Source organism: Podarcis bocagei, assembly GCF_964188305.1.
Source record: "Podarcis bocagei genome assembly, chromosome: 4".
Classification (NCBI taxonomy): domain Eukaryota; kingdom Metazoa; phylum Chordata; class Lepidosauria; order Squamata; family Lacertidae; genus Podarcis; species Podarcis bocagei.
The window spans coordinates 83510957-83529975 of record NC_138128.1 but is presented as its reverse complement, the minus strand read 5'-3'; the positions used below and the strand labels follow the sequence as shown (position 1 = coordinate 83529975).

Below are 19019 nucleotides of genomic sequence, written 5' to 3'. Positions count from 1 at the left end.
AAGCAGCTCATCACATGGTAAATATATCGGCAATTGTCCACTCATAGGCAATCTGGGGATACATAGTTTTTAAATCTATATTCAGAGTCAGGCACGTACTGGAGGCCGATCATTATGTAGTGTCATAGCTGCTAATTTAAAACTGGAGTGATGCGTTGGAAGACTAGCGTTGTTTTTATCCTCCAGATCTAATCTGTTTAGGATCAGTTCATTTTCTTAGTTACCGCTGTATTTTAAGAAGGCAATTTTTCAGTTCTGTGCTAACATCATTTATCACCTCTGTACAAGGCTCTGACAAGACACTTGCCTTGTGATTATGCATAATAACAGCTGCCCTTTTCTGAACCTCCAAAGTTTGCACTCTGCTATCTCTGTGCAGCAAAAGTATTGGTGTAACTTCTTTGAGCGCCTAGTTCCTTCCCCCTGCTTGGTGCTGCTGTAACAAAGCCAAAGGGTTAGTTAATTTCTCATCCTGCCCTGTAACAGGCAAGATGTACACTTGGTGCTAAGTGTAGTGAAGAGGGGAAAGGGGCAAGGGCTGCTGTCCAGTTGTTTTATCTTCTCAAGGAGGAAATAGCAAATCTGACCTCTTAGCTGCCGAACGTCACTCAATTAATGTCTCGGCAAAGGGCAAGAGCAATGTCTCAATTCCATTAGGGATTAGGTGGAACAAAAGGGATGGTGCGAGAGCACCATGTTGGTAATCAATTCTCTGATTAACAAGACCAACCTTCTAGTAACCCCAAGAAACTTAATTAACGCAGAGCCTCTTCGGTCTCTCTTGCTCAGCGCATAGAAAGGATCTCTTCATTCCCTAATGAATTCTCGTCTAGTTCTCAGGGTCCATATTGTGACAGCGTCCAATAACATCATCTGGACAGACAGCCAACTGAAATTGTCACAAAACCTAAGTGTTTTCAGCACAACACCTCAGTTTATATTAGGTTCAGGGAGCTTCTCCTAAGCAGGCCCATTCACTAAGAAGGCCCATTCACTGCCATGTGCTTCCATAAGGAGACTCATTGGAATAGGAGAAACTTTTTTTAATATATATATATATATATATATGCATGTGTAAGGAGTGCTGCTGTGGATTTCATCTGGTTGCTTTGAATGCTGCCATAACTATTTGGACCAAGGGAAGGACTGTGGCAGTGATAGAGCACATGCTTGGCAGGTTCAATCCCCAGCATCTCCAGGTATCGCTCCCTGAAAATATGGAGAGCTATCGCCAGCCAGTAGAGACTTGGGATGGAGAACCACTAGCCCTCCAGATATTGCTGGACACCCAACTCCCATCAGCCCTGGCCAGCATGACCAATGAACAGGGATAATCTAGACCACAGGTCTAGTGCAGGGGTCAGCAAATTTTTTCAGCAGGGGGCCAGTCCACTGTCCCTCAGACCTTGTGGGGGGCCGGACTATATTTTGGAGAGAAAAAATGAACGAATTTCTATGCCCCACAAATAACCCAGAGATGCATTTTACCTAAAAGGACACATTCTACTCATGTAAAAACATGCTGATTCTCCAACCGTCCGTGGGCCACATTTAGAAGGCGATTGGGCCAGCCTTGAGCCTTAGTTTGCCTACCCATGCACTAGTATATGCACTAGTATATAGTATACAGTATACAGTATACAGTATATAGTATATAGATGGATCAGTAATCTGATAGTATAAGGTAGCTTCCTCCATTTATATTGTTGCTGTTTGCAACTGGTGGTGCTCAGTGTCCTTACTTTGGAGTTTTTGTTTTCATTATTTATTTCATAACATTTGTACGCTGCTTGATTGTAAACAAACAAACAATAACCCTCAAAGTGCTTTACAAAAAAGTTATTGGTTTAAATACTGTATTTAAATACAGTCAAACTTTAGTTCCTATACGCCTCCGTTTCGGAACGTTTCGGCTCCCAAACGCTGAAAACCCAGAAGTAGCTGTTCTGCTTTTTGAACATTTTTCAGAAGCCGAATGTCCAACGTGGCTTCCACTTGAGTGCAGGATGCTCCTGTAGCCAATCGGAAGCCACGCCTCAACAACTTTAAGCAGAGGTCTTTAAGCAGAGGCTTGACAACCATATGTCAGGAGTGCTCTGATGGTGTTTCCTGCTTGGCAGGGGGTTGGACTCGATGGCCCTTGTGGTCTCTTCCAACTCTATGATTCTATGATTCTATTCTATGATTCTAACTGAGGTCTGACTGTATTATGCTTGTATCCAGTGCTTTTTTCCCTTAAACATTTTGTGAATCTAAGTTTGGACTCCTTGAGGGGCAGTATTTCAATATGAGTAGGAAAATGAGAGTACCCCTAAACATATTTTTTTAGAAAAAAGCACTGCTTGTTTCCTTTCCCTCCTTTATCTAGCGCTCATAGTGGTGTTCATAGGTATTATTTCATTTTATCCTCGCAACAAACCTGTGAGCTAGGCTGAGGTTGGCCCAAGATTACTGAGTGAGCTTCATGGCTGACTGGAGCCTGAAACAAGGCTTTGTTAATCCAAGTTCTGTATCATCCACTTGCCACACAGGCTCTCAAAAGTGGCTCTTTATATCAGCCTTTCCTAACAGGATGTTTTCCAGAGGTTTTGGATTATAATTCCTATCATCCCTGACCATTGACCTGGCTGGCTAAGACTTATGGGAGTTGTAGTCCAAAACATATGAAGGGCACCAGGTCGGGGAAGGGTGCTTCATAACGTATTTGTCGAGCAAAGCACCTCAGGAATTCTTATGGGAGGATGAGCTGTTCACTATATATATATGGAACCAAGAAAGGAATTAAAAGCAGAGAGCAGCAGCATTCATAACCTACACTTAAATGGATATCAGATTTCCTCTGCACACAGGTTCTGGTGCTGTATGAACAATGGGCCACATTTCAGTTGCTACGAATATATTGTGGCATTAATAAAAGGAGGGATATATCTACATTTATTTCTACACTGACAAACAAATTAAAATGGAAACAGGATTGCTGTGGACTTTAGCACTGAAAATAATAATTGCAGCTCTATTGGATTTTTACCATCTCCAATGCGTGTGTGATTTGCAACCTCTCTCCTTATCGGCTAAAAACAAGGTCCTTGTGTCAGAGTTCCAGAAATAACTGCATCCTCATCATGAATTTGAATATCCAGCTGGGATTTCAAATTGCAGCCCCAGAGAGCAAAGGCTAATGCATTAAAGCAAATTCCTCATTAGCGCCTTGAGCTTCTATATTGGGCTGTGCTACATATAAAAGGTTTGTGCTGCATAGATCAGTACAAAGAGGAAGGGATGGGGGGGGGGAGAGATGGTCTGAGGCTGTAATATGTTGTTTTTCCTTTGAGAATATCAACCTCATCTTGGTGGTTTTGTTGGGGATAATGATGATACCATATACTCAATCAGGATTTATAGCTGGTCTCACTTTAATCAAATGAGGCTAAAATCATCCTGGTGACCCTGTAACCTTGCCCCCTTTGACCGGCAGAGGTTTGTGGCATGAATACACAAGAAGCACTTAAGCCTTGAGAGACCACCTACTCTGATCAAAGCTTCCCTTTCTTTTTCTTGCACTGTCAGTAAAGAATGCTGACTGAAACCAGCATGGTACGGAATCGGTCTCTCCCTATTAATGGACATCCCTTATTGTGTGGAAACATGGCAAGGGAAGGTGAGAAGATTGGCCTATAATTGTCCTCTGTCTGTGAAAGTCCATCAGAGAAAGAACCATGAACTAACTGAGGGGTACTCTCTGTCATACTGAGCCCTGATTCAACCCTAGACAGCTCATCCTCTGATGAGGAACTAGACTTCCTGGACTCCCGAGATGTGGGGGAACAGATAGAGTACCCCAGTTACACAATGGATTGAAAAGTTCTCTAGGTCCAGAGAGAGAGATCTCACCAGGAAGGATGTGTGGTAGAGGAGCCCCATGTCTGAGCTGGAGCAGGAGACTCTTGGAAGACTCAAGCTCAGGCAGCTGGTTGGCCAAGAATGACTCCCCTGGAAGCTCTATATATTTGTGCTACTTGTGAGTAAAAGGCTCCTTGACAGTACCCACACTTCTCAGTAGTAAAGTGTTCCTGGTGAGCAGGCTTCAGCACCTATAGATGATTTTGGGTGGTTCTCAAGTTGCCAGGCTGTATAAGCCTTCTTTTGAGATTTGCTGGTTGCAGGAGCAACAGATTACTTTCAGCTCTTTCCCCTGCAATTTGATTTCCCTGCCTTTGTAATGCCTTCTGACAGGTCTGTCTAGCTGCCAGCTTCTGCCTTTGCATCCCACTTGACTCAGGCAGGACTGCTTTCTTGTGCTTTGCCCGTGCTTCACATTGGCTTTGCTTTTGAACCCCACTCACTACTGTTTTGGGGCTGCTATATTTTGGAGCTCAGCTTTCAACGGATGTAGTGATGCATTCTTGTCCCCAGCCAAGCTCAGGGGCTAACCCAACCAGATTAGGACCACTTGTATTTGTCTGTGTGGTTTCTGTCCCTGATCTCTGATGAATGTATGAATTGCTGCACTTTCTGCTTGTGTTAGCATTTCTGGTGAAATTCTCCAACCTCCCTACTCTTGTGTTGCAGGGGCTATTCAGTTTGCTCAGACATCTTCCCTACGTGTTACCCTTGTGGGCTTGCTCAGGTAGATAATTTTGTTTTAAAAGAATGAGGGCAGAATCGTGAAAAAGACACACACAACAACAATAATTGGAAGTATTTTCTTGCCTAAGTAAAACTAAATTGGTGGTTTTTAGCTTTACTAACTTTGGAATCCAAATTAACTTGCAGTTAACTCAATCATAATTTTCAGGCTCATACTCAGAAAGTAAACATTGTATTGATTTTTTTGAAAAAAATAAAAATAAAAGTCTGATGAGAGCCAGTGAACCTGACTATTTTTAGAACCAATTACTGCTTTATTTGGATAATTTTGAATATGTATTTGTATGTTAACCATACAATTCTCTTACCGGTTGGATATGCATAGCAGCTTGGGGCTGTTTCTTTGTTTTTATTTCTCAGTATTTATTTTTAAACCAAAGACAACACCCAGTGAGTGATCTCATTATGGCTACGATGTTCAGTGGGCCTCTTGGGAACTGGTTTCCCATTTTAGATTAATTTAACATCTCCCGCCTCTCGTTCAAAAAAGAGGGAGGGAAGTGTGTTAGACTTGTTTTGCTTGTTTTGCATGCCTAAACGTTGATGACATTTTGCCGTGCTGATTGGGAGGGAATGGATCGAGCATTATAAAATTGGATAACAGGGAAAGTGCCAAAGAAATCAAAGGTGATAGCCAGTCATGTAAGGGAAAGCATGCATTGATTTGGCGTTTTGCTCTGGGCAATAAGGTGTTGATGGGCCGTGGGATTTTATTACAGTGCCAAGATTAAGCCATAGGCTAGGGATGAAGAATGTGTGGCCCTGTTGATGTTATTGGACACCAACTCCCATCAACCCCAGCCGCTGTCAGCTGTAGACAGCATGGTTAGTGGTCAGGGATGATGGGAGTTACAGTCCAAAAAGCATCTGGAGGGCCACTGGTTCCCCATAGGCAGTGGTCCAAGATGAGCTGAGAGCAGGAGTTTTCAGATGAGGCACAACAACAGGTGAGGGGAGAGAGACTTCGCAATGGCTTTTTCCACCTACCTTGTGCCTCTCTCCAGCTCCAGGAGCTTTTCCCAGACCATGACTTCAAGAACAACAGAAGCAGCTGGGAAGAGAGAAGAGTTCAGGGATATTAAAATAATAATAATTTTATAGATTGTATTTCCTTGTTTCTCAATTTGATCCTTTTACATATTTTTAATGTTTTGTGATCTGCCATTTTTTTATTCTAGTTTAGTAATTATTTATTGTAATTTGTTGAGTGTAAACTGTTTAATTATTATTTGCTGATATAGCCACTTCCAGACCTGTCAAGGAGGTGGGGTTGCGGGCTTCATGCCCACCCCACGTGCGCAGGGGCTGGAACTAGCCCCCGTGAGACCGAGGGAATCCCGGCCGCATCGTCCGCCCAGCCAGCCAATCGGGTGGCTGGGGGGGCGTGGCCTCTTACCCAGACATCACAATTCTTTGGGCCTCATTGATGGAGAGGCAGGTTTGGAGAGATAGCCGGTGCCCGATAGCCATAAATAGGGCGAGGAAAGCTTTGGATCGGGCTGTGGTGTGTAGAGTGGCAGCCCTGGGTGGACCACTCGGGGATACGTTTCAGCTATGAGGCCCTCTACCGGTTTGATGGCGTGCATCTTTCGGATGCGGGAAATGACATATGGCAGACTGATATAGCAAGGGGGAACAAGGATTGGTTACAGGTATGAGGGTATTGGCGGCGAGCGGTTGCTCGAGTGGCAGTTAGGCATTGGTAAGGAGGGGTTAAGAGGATGTGGGGGGGGGAGGAAACACCATCACCTCCCCCCAAAAGCAATGGGTAGTCCAATAAAGAATTCCGGGGGAGGCGTGGCCCTGTCCGAAGCCTATGGAGGTGTGGGCCTAAGGCACACCCCCGAGCGGTGACCCGGGGGAGCTCCTAGTTGACGTGCCTCAGCAGGACTCCCCCTTATGGTGTTAACCCTTGCCGGTCTTCAGCAATCGGGCTGGAGCCGGCTAGTCGATAGGACCAATGCCTAAGCCAATACCTCTCATTCCTGAAATCAATAAAGTTGTGGCCTAATTAACCTTAATTCTTGGTGTCCTGCGTCTTTATTTCTCCCTGGTGGGGGGCAGGAACTCGCTACGCAACTCGCCACGCAATTAATTTTACTGTTTACTATTATTTTCTAGTGGGTTATTGAATGGAAGGCAGGGATGGGCTTAATTTTGCCAGCCGGCGGATATGTATCAGGACCTAAACAGTTTCCTATTCCATCATCTCTCCTGTGGATGGAAAGTGGCAACTGTAGGTAACAGCTTTCAAAACACTGTGCTGATTTCATAGTTGTGGAATTAAATTTAGTTGGTTGCATTTTGTTTCTTCCTCCTATGTAGTAGAGTTTCCCAAAAGATTTTATGGTATGGGGCACTTCCTGACTTAATTCATGATCAGAAGAAATGTACAAAGCTACAGAAGTTGTTTCCCCCGGAATTTCACCAGTTCTCTCTGTCATGTAGTCAAATAGCTGCCATTATAGCCATGTTCGGGTGTTCTAATGAATGTTCTAGTTTTGCCTCCCTGTTGGCATCATCCTCCACGGATTTGTGTTGTGTGAAGGGTAGTTCATGGGCATATTTTTATATTTTTCCTGTTTTACAATATACCTGCTATGTGGAGTCTTGGAATAGTCTCTCTCCCCTTGAGGGACCTTTCTGGGCTCATCTGACAAAGGTGTGAAGCAATTCTTGTGCTTTATCTTTACTCCTGTTTGCAGCCATCAAATTTTATGACAGTTTGTTGTTTATGTAAATATACTGCAGACAAGGAAGGAGGCAGGGCAGTGCAGAGATTAGGTTTGATGGTACAATGAGCAGAGTAGGTTCAGCATCTCAGTGAAATGAATAACAACCAGAGACGAAGTGCTGTTTTTATCTGCATTGAACACATTTCATCCAAGTGTGTTAATATATTAAATAATGTGCCACATCTTTGTGAATCTGTTTGTCTGCCTTCACCTTCTCAATTCTTTTGCTAGTGGAGATAGGACAGGTACTGGCTGAAAGCTGAGAAAGAGGGGAAGGCAATGGCTTTCTCTTGAGATAGCCCTGCCAACATCCTTTCCCCACTTAGTACTGCTTTCCTCTGGGGTGAAAACAGTCCATTTGTAGCATCGTTGGCTATTTCTCCAATTGCCCCCCTCACCTCCGTCCTATTTCAGACAACGCTTCTCAGACTGAGGAAAATAGTGAAGACTGTCATAGTTAAAAGGCGTGGAAGCAAGGGAACAAGAAGAAAGTGGGCATACTGGGGTGGTGAGCTCAACAGCCCATCTTTGTGGAAACATAATTGCGTGACTGTTCTGCCAATCATAGTTGTTCAATAGGCATGCTTTTGAGTGAAGATCTCTCATAATTTCACATGTGTTCATAACAGTCCCACACCATGTTGCATTTATCTGCAATTTTTAAAAATTGTGCGTGAAAATATGGGTGCTCTAAAGCATTTTCCCGCAAAATAAAATATTTCTAAATGTATTATATCTCAAAATACATTTTAAAGCTAAGAACTGCATTGCAATATTCATAGAAGTTTTAAATCTGAAGGAAAGCTATGTTCTGATTTGTAGTCAATTTTTAGCTCTCTGAAAACTACTGTCTCTTTCCAGGTTTGCATTGTCCTGCTCCCCTCAGTATCCCGCCAGTTATTGTCGCTGAGCTAACATGACAGGCTTTACTCAAACACCTGCTGGGCTTTCTTTATATGACAATTTTTCCATCTGTTTGTTCCCCAGGAAGGGCTTAAACATTCCTCCACAGAAAGGAAGCTGGCTTAGAAGCAAAGCCTGACAAACTCTCTAGAGTTTTGAGTCTAGGGAAAGCATAATTACGATTAATGAAAATTATGAATCATTGAAAAATGCTCCGATGTATTGCAGTGGTTCTGTGCTCCTCTGAGTCCTCCTACTTTTCCCCTGGTACATCTGGGAATGCAGTGCTTTATAAAAATGCAAAATCATCAGACCCGGAGGCTGCAACAGCTACAGACTTAGTAGCAATCTTGAAAATTATGGTGTGTCCAATATTATGAATTAATTCGTAGAATAAATATAGCCCTCTGGTTCGGTTTTCATAATCACTTAGTCAGTTTATAGACTTTAGATTTATTTTCTCTTTTTTTAACAGAATGCTACATTATCATTTCATCCAGGCATTGAAAATACTACAGGCGATAGCTTAGGGCAGTTTCACACCTTACATGGCTTTACCAATTCTGGGACTGTCCCAGCAGTATCAGGGCAGTTGAGAGGTATGAGATAGTATGGGAAGCTCTGGTGCACAGAAATCTTTGCAAGTGAACTGAGGCTGTTACGGGTGACTAGAATACCCTCCAACATTTCTCCAATAAAAATAGGGACCTCATATTCCATTAAAAACAATTTTACTATTCATACCCTTCCCATCTGACTGGGTTGCCCCAACCACTCTGGACGGCTTCCAACATCAATAAAACAGAATAAAATATTAAGCATTTTAAAAGTTCTGTATACAGGGCTGCCTTCAGATGACTTGTGGGTTGGATAACTTCACACCCTCCAACATTTCTCCGATAAAAATAGAGACATCCTAAGGGAAAGCAGGACATTCCAGGATCAAATCAGAAACCAGGATAGCTTCTGTAAACAGGGACACTTGGAGGGTCTGTGACTAGGAGTTATCTGTCATAATAGTTTTCAGGTTTTACGTTTCCACATTAACATCTTTAATTATACCCATACATTCAATGACTTCCCTCCTTCCCCTTCCAAGGTTCTTTTACTTTACCCGTAATTCCTGCATATTCTTGTATCTCTCTCTATACTACCTTTTCCAAAGAAGATGTAAAGGTGTAGGAGTTTCTGCAAGTATCCTGTAGGCATGGTTACAAGCCCATTTGTTCCAGCACTGGCCTAGCTGAGCACCTTCTCTGCTGCCTTCTCCATGATAGCTTCACCTTTGGGGTCAGGCTACATTCACCATCCCCTTTAGAACAAGGAAACTTTCCTTTCTCATCTGTGTGGCTGGGAAGCTCCTTCTACTAGGAAATGCACGCATGGCATGTCACTCAGTATCTAGTTCAGGCATCCCCAACCTACAGCCCTCCAGATGTTTTGGCCTACAACTCCCATGATCCCTACCTAACTGGACCAGTATGGTCAGGGATGATGGGAATTGTAGTCCAAAACATCTGGAGAGCCGAAGGTTGGGGGTGCTTGGTTTAGTTGCAGTGGGGTGCTGGGGGTCAGAGTTGAATAACATCTAGATGGTGTCATGTTAGCTCTTCCCCATCTAGCTAAATCATTGCCTTTACATATATTTTCAGTTGCATGATAAGTGAACAGACTGATTACATGAACTAGGATTACTTGTGTCAGATCCAGGTCACGTGTGATGAAGGATGGCATATAAACTGAAATTATGTAGTTTACACACATTCAGGTGTTGTTGTTTGCAATATTACTCTCCAAAAAAATAATGTGTGGCATGGTTTGAGACTGCCTAGGCAGATTCTAGAGCAAAGGATGTAATGGAAATAATTTTATAATAAATATTTTTTTAAAAAAATAATAATAATTACCATTGTATTGTATAATGTTTAACTACTTTTAGTAGGTACATTGGAACTCTATAACAGCCTGTTATAATTTAACAGAACTTTTTTTAACACTGTAGAGTGTTCTAGAAGTTAATCTATACTCGGTTTTGAAAGTGAACAAAAAATAACATTATATTTGTATTTGCTTGCTGCGCTTGAAGACAGGCTAGTGGCCTTAGCTAATCCACTTAGAACCTGACTTCCACAGTAAATTAGTACTGTATTTTATTAGTTTTTTTTAATATTCACACCATTTCATGCAAATATTCAATGGAAATATTCACATTATTTTACTTCAGAGTCATTACTGTGGCATAAATGCCATGCAGGGTTACCTCCACCCTCTGAGTTTGTTGTCACAGTCATTCATATTGATTTGAAATGCCACTCTAATTAATTTATTTTTTAATCCAAGTTCAGACAAAAACTCTCCAGTTTTGTTTGGGTTTTGGAGACTAGGGCCTAACAATTTAGCAGAGTAAACATTTTCCTGAAAGTTTTCTTTGAGCTGTTTGAACTGTTGCAAAAGTTGTAAGTAAAAAACTGTTTGGCCTGACCCTGGGCTGGGGTGGAGGGGAGAACGTAGATTTTACAAATAGTGGTTTGGATCTAGATGACCCCTTCCATGCATGGAAGGGCTTTTCCTGAGTTAGCACAAGATCCTTGTGTGATAAAGGAGATACCTCAGGATGTATGCATGTAGTAAGTCAGTGGTGTACAAAGTCTTATGATAGCTCTTCTACAACTGGGTGCAGAATAGTGTCACTGTGAGAACTTCTTCCATTCATAGAATCATAGAGTTGGAATAGACCACAAGGGCCATCGAGTCCAACCCCCTGCCAAGCAGGAAACACCACCAGAGCACTCCTGACATATGGTTGTCAAGCCTCTGCTTAAAGACCTCCAAAGTAGGAGACTCCACCACACTCCTTGGCAGCAAATTCCACTGTCGAACAGCTCTTACTGTCAGGAAGTTCTTCCTAATGTTTAGGTGGAATCTTCTTTCTTGTAGTTTGGATCCATTGCTCTGTGTCCGCTTCTCTGGAGCAGCAGAAAACAACCTTTCTCCCTCCTCTATATGACATCTTTTTATATATTTGAACATGGCTACCATATCACCCCTTAACCTCCTCTTCTCCAGGCTAAACATGCCCAGCTCCCTTAGCCGTTCCTCATAAGGCATCGTTTCCAGGCCTTTGACCATTTTGGTTGCCCTCCTCTGGACACGTTCCAGTTTGTCAGTGTCCTTCTTGAACTGTGGTGCCCAGAACTGGACACAGTACTCCAGGTGTGGTCTGACCAGAGCAGAATACAGTGGCACTATTACTTCCCTTGATCTAGATGCTATACTCCTATTGATGCAGCCCAGAATTGCATTGGCTTTTTTAGCTGCCGCGTCACACTGTTGGGTCATGTCAGGTTTGTGGTCAACCAAGACTCCTAGATACTTTTCACATCTACTGCTCTCAAGCCAGGTGTCACTTTATCTTTCTGCATCCAACCTAAATTGTGTGTGTGTGTAAATATTCTGCTTGATATCATGGCTTCCTCGGCTTGATTCTTAGGCACCATTTCCTACCCTTCTGCTTTTTTTTTTATCCCTCCTGCACTAGTGGCCTTGCAAAATGGGTATGTGATGGTATCACCAAGGGCAAAGTAAATTTACAAGCAGTTTTTATAAGAAATGTCGAGGAACAGAAAGTGAGGCTGTGATTTTTGGCACAATCCTTTGTAGACATAATAAAGACATAAGGAATAAGTTAATGTTCTCTGTTACTGATAGGCCTGTCAACTGATTCAAAGTTTGTTTGTTTTTTAGTTGCTCAAGTAGTTCTTTTCTAATCAATCAATGGGTTAAAGTTTAAACAAATGTGCATATTACCAAGATTTCAATACCGGTGCCATTTTGATATCTCAAAGGCAGTATGAGGCAGTTTAAGTATGTCATCAGGAAAGGGGGCCTGATGATATTTTAGTTTTCATTCCCTGTTGCAGAAATACACCACTTCAAAAAAGCCCACATTAAAATTGTCCCCCAACAACCAATGAGCTGAAGGTTTGGTTAATTTAGGGATTCAAACTTGCTGCCATACTTCTGCATCCATTTTGGCATGTGAATAACGAGGAAATTACAGTAGGGTGTATGAGAATCTTGAGCTGGTGCAGTACCTCTATTAATGCAAATAGTGCATCTCCTGCTGACCTTTCTCTCCTATTAGTCTGCTGGCCAGAGAAGATAGGAGTCTACTGGGGCTGGGCTCCGGGTGCTACAAGTCTTGAAGAAATCTAGTGTGCTGAATTATCCTATCTAATTCCCCCCCTCCCCAAACAATCCTGTTATGTACCTCAAATAGGCATATGAAGCAGTAAACCCACAGCAATGCCAAGCCCTAAGTTTTCATGCGGTGACATTTATTAAACATAATATTAAGGGGAAAGGGTGCTGAAGAGAGTGACCTCAATGATGGAAAATCAATTCAGCAGAGAAGAACAGATGCTACCAGACAAGTTGAACTTATTGTCAAATCCAGGAGCTCAAGGTCATGAACTGCAGCTAATGGAGGATCAAATCCTATGGGAATATTGATGCAATTCCTTTACCTTGACAGACAGTAGTTAAGAAAAGGAATCGACAAGGGTGAAGGCAAAAAATAATGTACGAATAGGTTTAAGAGTGAGTTCTTGTTGTTGTTTGTTAAAAACAGATTTATAGAAAGTTTGGCTTTTATTGTGTTCTATGTTTAAAATTTTCAATAAAAATACTTACAAAAGCCATGCGGCGGGTGGACAGAATCAGCTTACAATTGTTTCCATTCCACCCTTCCTCCATGGGCTCAGATTTTAACTATCCTACTAGTCAGGTGTGTTTTCTCCCCTCACAACACCCCTATGTGTCAGCAGTTCTCAACCTGTGGGTCCCTAGATGTTGTTGGACTACAACTCCCATCATCCCTGACCACTGGTCATACTGGCTAGGAATGATGGGAGTTGTAGTCCAACAACATCTGGGGACCCGCAGATTGAGAAAAACTGGGTTAAACTCAAATAGAGTGATTGGTCCAACATCTAACAACATTATCCCCCCCCCATGGAAGCCTTTTGTAACAGAAGGGTAAATGGAAGAGTGATTGACAGCAGAGGACTTGGAATGGAAGTGGGAGTGAGTGACAGGGAGAAGAACGTCAGTTAGGAATGAGTAGTTGGAGGAGGGGAGGGGAGAGAGAGAGACTGAGAGGAATCAGAGAAGAAAGAAAAGGAAGTTCATTCCTTTTCAATCAACTCTGGCTCCCAAAAAAAGCTCAACAACTATCACTGCCCGTTTTTTTGTACTGTGAGTAGATCGCAGTCTCTTGGGAGTTGGACATCCCTGTTTTAGATTAAGGACTTTGTATATTGGACCACTGGCTGTTCTGAATGTTATGGCCCTTACTTAAATTCAGGTTTAACAATCTATTTTCTGTTTTGGGTAGTTTAGCAGGCATATTTATCTCACCCAACACGTGAAATCAGACTGGTTTGTGTTAGTTGGCAAAGGGAGACTTCTCTGCAAGTCAGTAGGTGGTGGCAACCAGTATCTAAGGGAAGTCTGAGCTCTGCATATTTCAAATCTAACTGTCACACAGACCATTGGGGGGGAGGGGAGACGCAATTCTCCAATTTCAAAAGAATTGTATCTCATTCTTACCTTTAACACAAAAAAGTTAGATGCACAAGTTCCATGGAAAAATAAAGCAGGATAATCTAATGTTGACTTCAATTGGTCTTGGAAATATACAGGGGATTTATGCCTCTTAAATGGGATTGGGACCAGAATCTGGCTTGTCTTGAGCAGCACTGCAAAGGTGTAAGAGCAATGTTGAAGTGATGTATTTTTGATGAGAGCTGAAATATTTATAGATAGCAGTAGCTGAGCCAGCCAAAGAAGGGGAGAGTTCAAAGGAGCTGCTTCAAACTTAGTAGATGAACAGATAAAAGCTATTACTATTCTGGCAGTTCATCATGTATGTAGTGATGGACCTTAGTTAAAATCCAGAGACAAATAGGATTTAACTTAAGAAGGGAGAGTTCTCTTGTGATTTCAGTTGCCTACTCAAGCATCAGTTTATATGGGGAAATAGTTCTTAGGTTGTGGTTCGAGGACCCGATCCCCGCGTAGTGGAATGAAAACACGAGGACACGTGATATAAGGTTAATGGGCAAGAAAAGGCCACAACTTTATTGATTACAGCAAGTGAAAAGGTATTGGCTTAGGCATTGGATTACGTCAGCTGACTCCACCCCCTCAGAGAGGGGTGAGTCTAAAACAGGGGGGTTTATTCACCAGTAGGTGGAGCCTGTTGATGCTAATCCAACTATAAGCTCTCCCCTGATGTCACCGAGGGTTGTGCTATGGCCTCCCGCCAAGCAGGCATCGGACAGAATACACAACCGCCAGATTCCTTTAACGGAATACCCAAAAATGGAAGGCATAGGCGATGGCCACACCTAGCCCTTCGACACACCACAACACATTATTCCAATGCCTAACCGCCACCCGAGCCCAAAAAGGCTCGCCGCCAATACCCTCACAGCTGTAACCAATCCCTGATGCTTCTGCTGATGCTATTTAACCAAATGTCATTCCCTTGGTCTGAAAGATGAACTCCATCATTCCGGTACAAGGCCTGATCGCCAATCCGGATATGGTTGTGAAAAATGACTCGGCCATTCATAAAGCGCACCCAACAGGCGATTGCACAATTTAAGAGTTTCCTGGATTTTTCAATGGCCATACAGTTCTGCGCACCGCGCCAAGCAATTCTCTTCAGGAAGGAGGACCAGAACACCGTTGTTCTGGGACACAAGACAGCAATCTCATCCAAATCTCTTTTTATGTTCCAAGACAAGTCTGCACTTCTTCTGTTAACAAGGTCATTTCCCCCTAATTGAAGGATAAGGATGTCGGGAGGGCCAAACATGGCGACAAGGCTGGTGCCGCAGCAATTTGGGCTGCTAAACACGCCCCCTCGCAGGCACCTGGTTGGGTGCCTGCCCATGGGCGTAGGCCAGCCAGGTGAGTGGGAGGCAGGGGGCTAACGCCCCCTGCTTGAGGCGGAGTCCGGCTCCCGACCACAACCACTCCCCTCTCTTGCAGGAGGAGAGTCTTTATACTACTGCAGGTATGTGGGGGAATCATGTGATCAAACTCATCCAATTATGCATATGTCACAGAAAAGGGTTCAACCATAGTATTCTCCCTAGCCATACTTGTTTTCTTTGTGTGGGAATTTTGTGGAGAAGAATTCAAAGTTATACTCCCTTAGCAAAAGGTTTGGTTTGTGATCTGTTGTTTTGTTTTTGTTTTTTTGTCTGCACTGGCCACAAACCACAATTTGATAAAGCCAGTGTACATAGATTTAAGCTATTGAATCCTGAATCCAGTAAATCCAAGTGATCTGCTGGAAGTGATTTGTGGAGCCAATATGGAAAATACTTTTAAATCCATGAGTTTTTGTTTAACTGCACAGCTTCCACGGTTCTTCTTTTGCATAAAATGACATGAGAAAGTTGGGCCATATATTGCTGTTCAGTCGCTTCTGCTGCTAAGGCAATCTTGGATTTTCTATGTGACCTTTCCCATAAGGTGAAGATTGCCGGGGGAGAGAGAGAGACAGACAGATAGATACGTTCTGAGTGTTTGAAAATAAATTGATTTACTTTGGAGAGTGAGTAGGTTATGTCCTAACATGCCTGATACAGCTATTTTGTAACTGGAACTTGAGTTGAGTGTGTGTGCACTCATCCTTCTTCAGATTATTTCCTACACATCTTGAATTTGTCCTAGATGCATTCAAAATAGGGCTTCAGAGGTGGGATCATGTGATGCGTTGTGGCCATATATCAAACACAAGATGATAGAATCTGAATAGTAGTTGCAGTGATGTTTGGTGTTATGTGCAGCTTATGTGAAATCTCCAGATTGGTAAGTGAAACAAAAAAAAAAGTGTTACACCTTCAAATACACCCAAATTTTAACTACAGTGGTACCTCAGGTTAAGTACTTAATTCGTTCCGGAGGTCTGTACTTAACCTGAAACTGTTCTTAACCTGAAGCACCACTTTAGCTAATGGGGCCTCCTGCTGCTGCCGCACCGCCAGAGCCCGATTTCTGTTTTTATCCTGAAGCAAAGTTCTTAACCTGAAGCACTATTTCTGGGTTAGCGGAGTGTGTAACCTGAAGCGTATGTAACCTGAAGCGTATGTAACCTGAGGTACCACTGTAATTCATTTTTCAGATATGTCACATCTCATTTGTTCAACTCTCATTTGTTCAAATGGCTTTGAGCCCTGGATGACTTGGTTTCGAGTGGTGGAAATCAGAAGAGGGAACCATATTTTAATGTCCAAACGTCATAGTTCCTGATGAGAATTATGTGACGGCAATTTCAAAATACACTTTTCCCATACCTTCATGCTAAAGCATTTAAACTAAATAAGGAGGGGTTCCCCCCATAGCTAAATAGATACATTTTTTCTCATTGTGGAGCTGCACAGTAGCAGCTCATTGTTTGCACTCTGCTCACATATGGAACATGTATTTCTTAAAAAATCAGATTAATGTACAAATGTGATGCAATGAAATATGAACATGTGAAATTGACACTGAATGGAAATATACTGATCCATCCCTTATATAGCCAGTGAATGTTATGTGCATATTTACAAATATAGACTCACAGAAGCACATCACTTGCTGTGTTCTATAGACTTTGTGCTGTGTTCTCATGAGACATTAAAACAGAGTACGAATATTGTCACAGTGGTTAATGAAGTAATGTACCATGAAAGCTAACACTGGCAGTGTTTGAACTGAATATTTCTCACACAGGGTTTAGATTTTGCTTTTAATAAAAGAGTGCATGTACAGAATGGCTCCTTAAATGTGCTTATTAAACAACAGCTGCTTGCTGTATATGATTAAGGTTTTGTTTTTAAAAATCCAATAGGCTAATCAGTAAACATACAAACTGTGTTGGTTTTCAAATATTCCTTAATGTTTGTTAACATATGCATTTGCCTTACTCTCCTGAAGATTTAATAAGATGTTTGTTTAAGAAATGAAGAAGTAGACAGATATGAACTGCAAAGACATTCTGGGCAAAGCAGAAGAACTTGAGCCCAAATTAGTAATGCAGAATAATGTTAATCACAGCTGCCATTCATAACCATGAAGAACATTTTGAGAGTCTCTGTGTTGCCACTTGTTAATGACAGATGAAGCAGTCATCACATAAATTCAAATGATAAAGTGTAAGTACAGATTGTAACTTGGCACATGGCACCAATAATGTCAGGAAGTATGGAAAGAATTTATTTGAAGAGCTTGTCAGCAAAAAACAACAGTACAATAAAAGAGTAGGTATCAGCAGATAACCATTGTAATACAAATTAATTGCTATTTGATGTAGTAAAACCAAGGTTTAAGAGGAGAGTATTTTCAACTGATAACATACTCTAATTACTATTAGAAATAGATGACAGTAATCCCAACTACAGAAAAATTGAATTGCCACTTTGGGTGGTTGAAAACTTGAGTGCAAATCCTTTGAAAGGTCCTGGTATTTCTAGCTCTGAAGATAAGCTATACTTATCAGATGAACATCTGAACAGGCTAGGGCACTGTGGCACAGAGCAAAAAAATGAATTTGGAAGACTTTTGATACTGTCTCCACTCAGAAAAATGGAGCCCACTGAGTGACTTTGAGGCAGTCACTTTCTTCTAACCTAATCATCTTCATCAGGTTGTTGTGAAAGAGAAAAGCAAATAGTCCCAGGTACTGTACAACTGGAACAAGCAACAAATTTATTGTAGCGTGGAACGCTCTTTTTCCAAGTTTCAGTCAGCCAACCATCCCTTCCTCCCCAATACAGCAAATCCTCTCACCTGGTTTTCCACTCACCCACAACATACACTCAGCATTTTGTGGTCACTTAGCATGCTCAGTGCTCATTGGGCTGTATATGATGTTCCCTTGCCTTTGTTCTGTAAATATTTTGTGTACTTCGGAAAAACCTGCTTGTGCATGGGTAATGCTGTTTTGACTATATAAACAACTGCACTCATGCCTGAATATCAGGAATGATGTTCCCCTGAGGATCTAGGGAGTATAGCACATTACATATGTAATAAATAAATATTCTAAAGCATCTGGCAGCTAGTCACAGTATCCAAACATGCAAACCTTTAAAGTGCCCAGTCCTAGCTAAGGTAAGCCCAGGTGAAATATAAAGGAAGCAGGTCAGGGAGAGGGATAAAGCACATAGCTGGGGCAGCGAAGGAGTTTGAATGCACTTTAAGATTGCAGATAGTGAAGCAAGAGTGGAGGGGGAGGAGGGAGAGAGAAAGGACCTTCAGTACCTTGGACAGCTCCCCAAGAAGAGACAGCACGTTCTGACAAATGCTGGATGCTAACTGAACTCTTGCATATACCTAACAACCTCAGCTCGTCTTTCCCTAATAATAATAATAATAATTTATTATTTGTATCCCAGCCACTCTGGGTGGCTTCCAACAAAGAAAAAAAATACATCAAAATGTCACACATTAAAAACTTCCCTGAACAGGGCTGCCTTCAGATGTCTTCTAAATGTCAGGTAGTTGTTTATCTCTTTGACATCTGATGGAAGGGCGTTCCACAGGGCGGGCGCCACTACCGAGAAGGCCCTCTGCCTGGTTCCCTATAGCTTTGCTTTTCATAGTGATGGAACCACCAGAAGGCCCTCAGAGCTGGACCTCAGCATCCGAGCAGAACGATGGGGGTGGAGACGC

General features: G+C 42.3%; 1 long non-coding RNA gene across 1 annotated transcript in view; it reads right to left on the bottom strand.

The window, feature by feature from the left end:
- Positions 1-5632: 5632 nt before the first annotated feature.
- Positions 5633-19019, bottom strand: part of LOC308585621 — a 105182-nt gene continuing 91795 nt past the window's right edge. Inside the window, exon 3 of the long non-coding RNA XR_014007546.1 lies at positions 5633-5698. This is a non-coding gene — a long non-coding RNA (uncharacterized lncRNA). The remainder of the gene's footprint in view (positions 5699-19019) is intronic.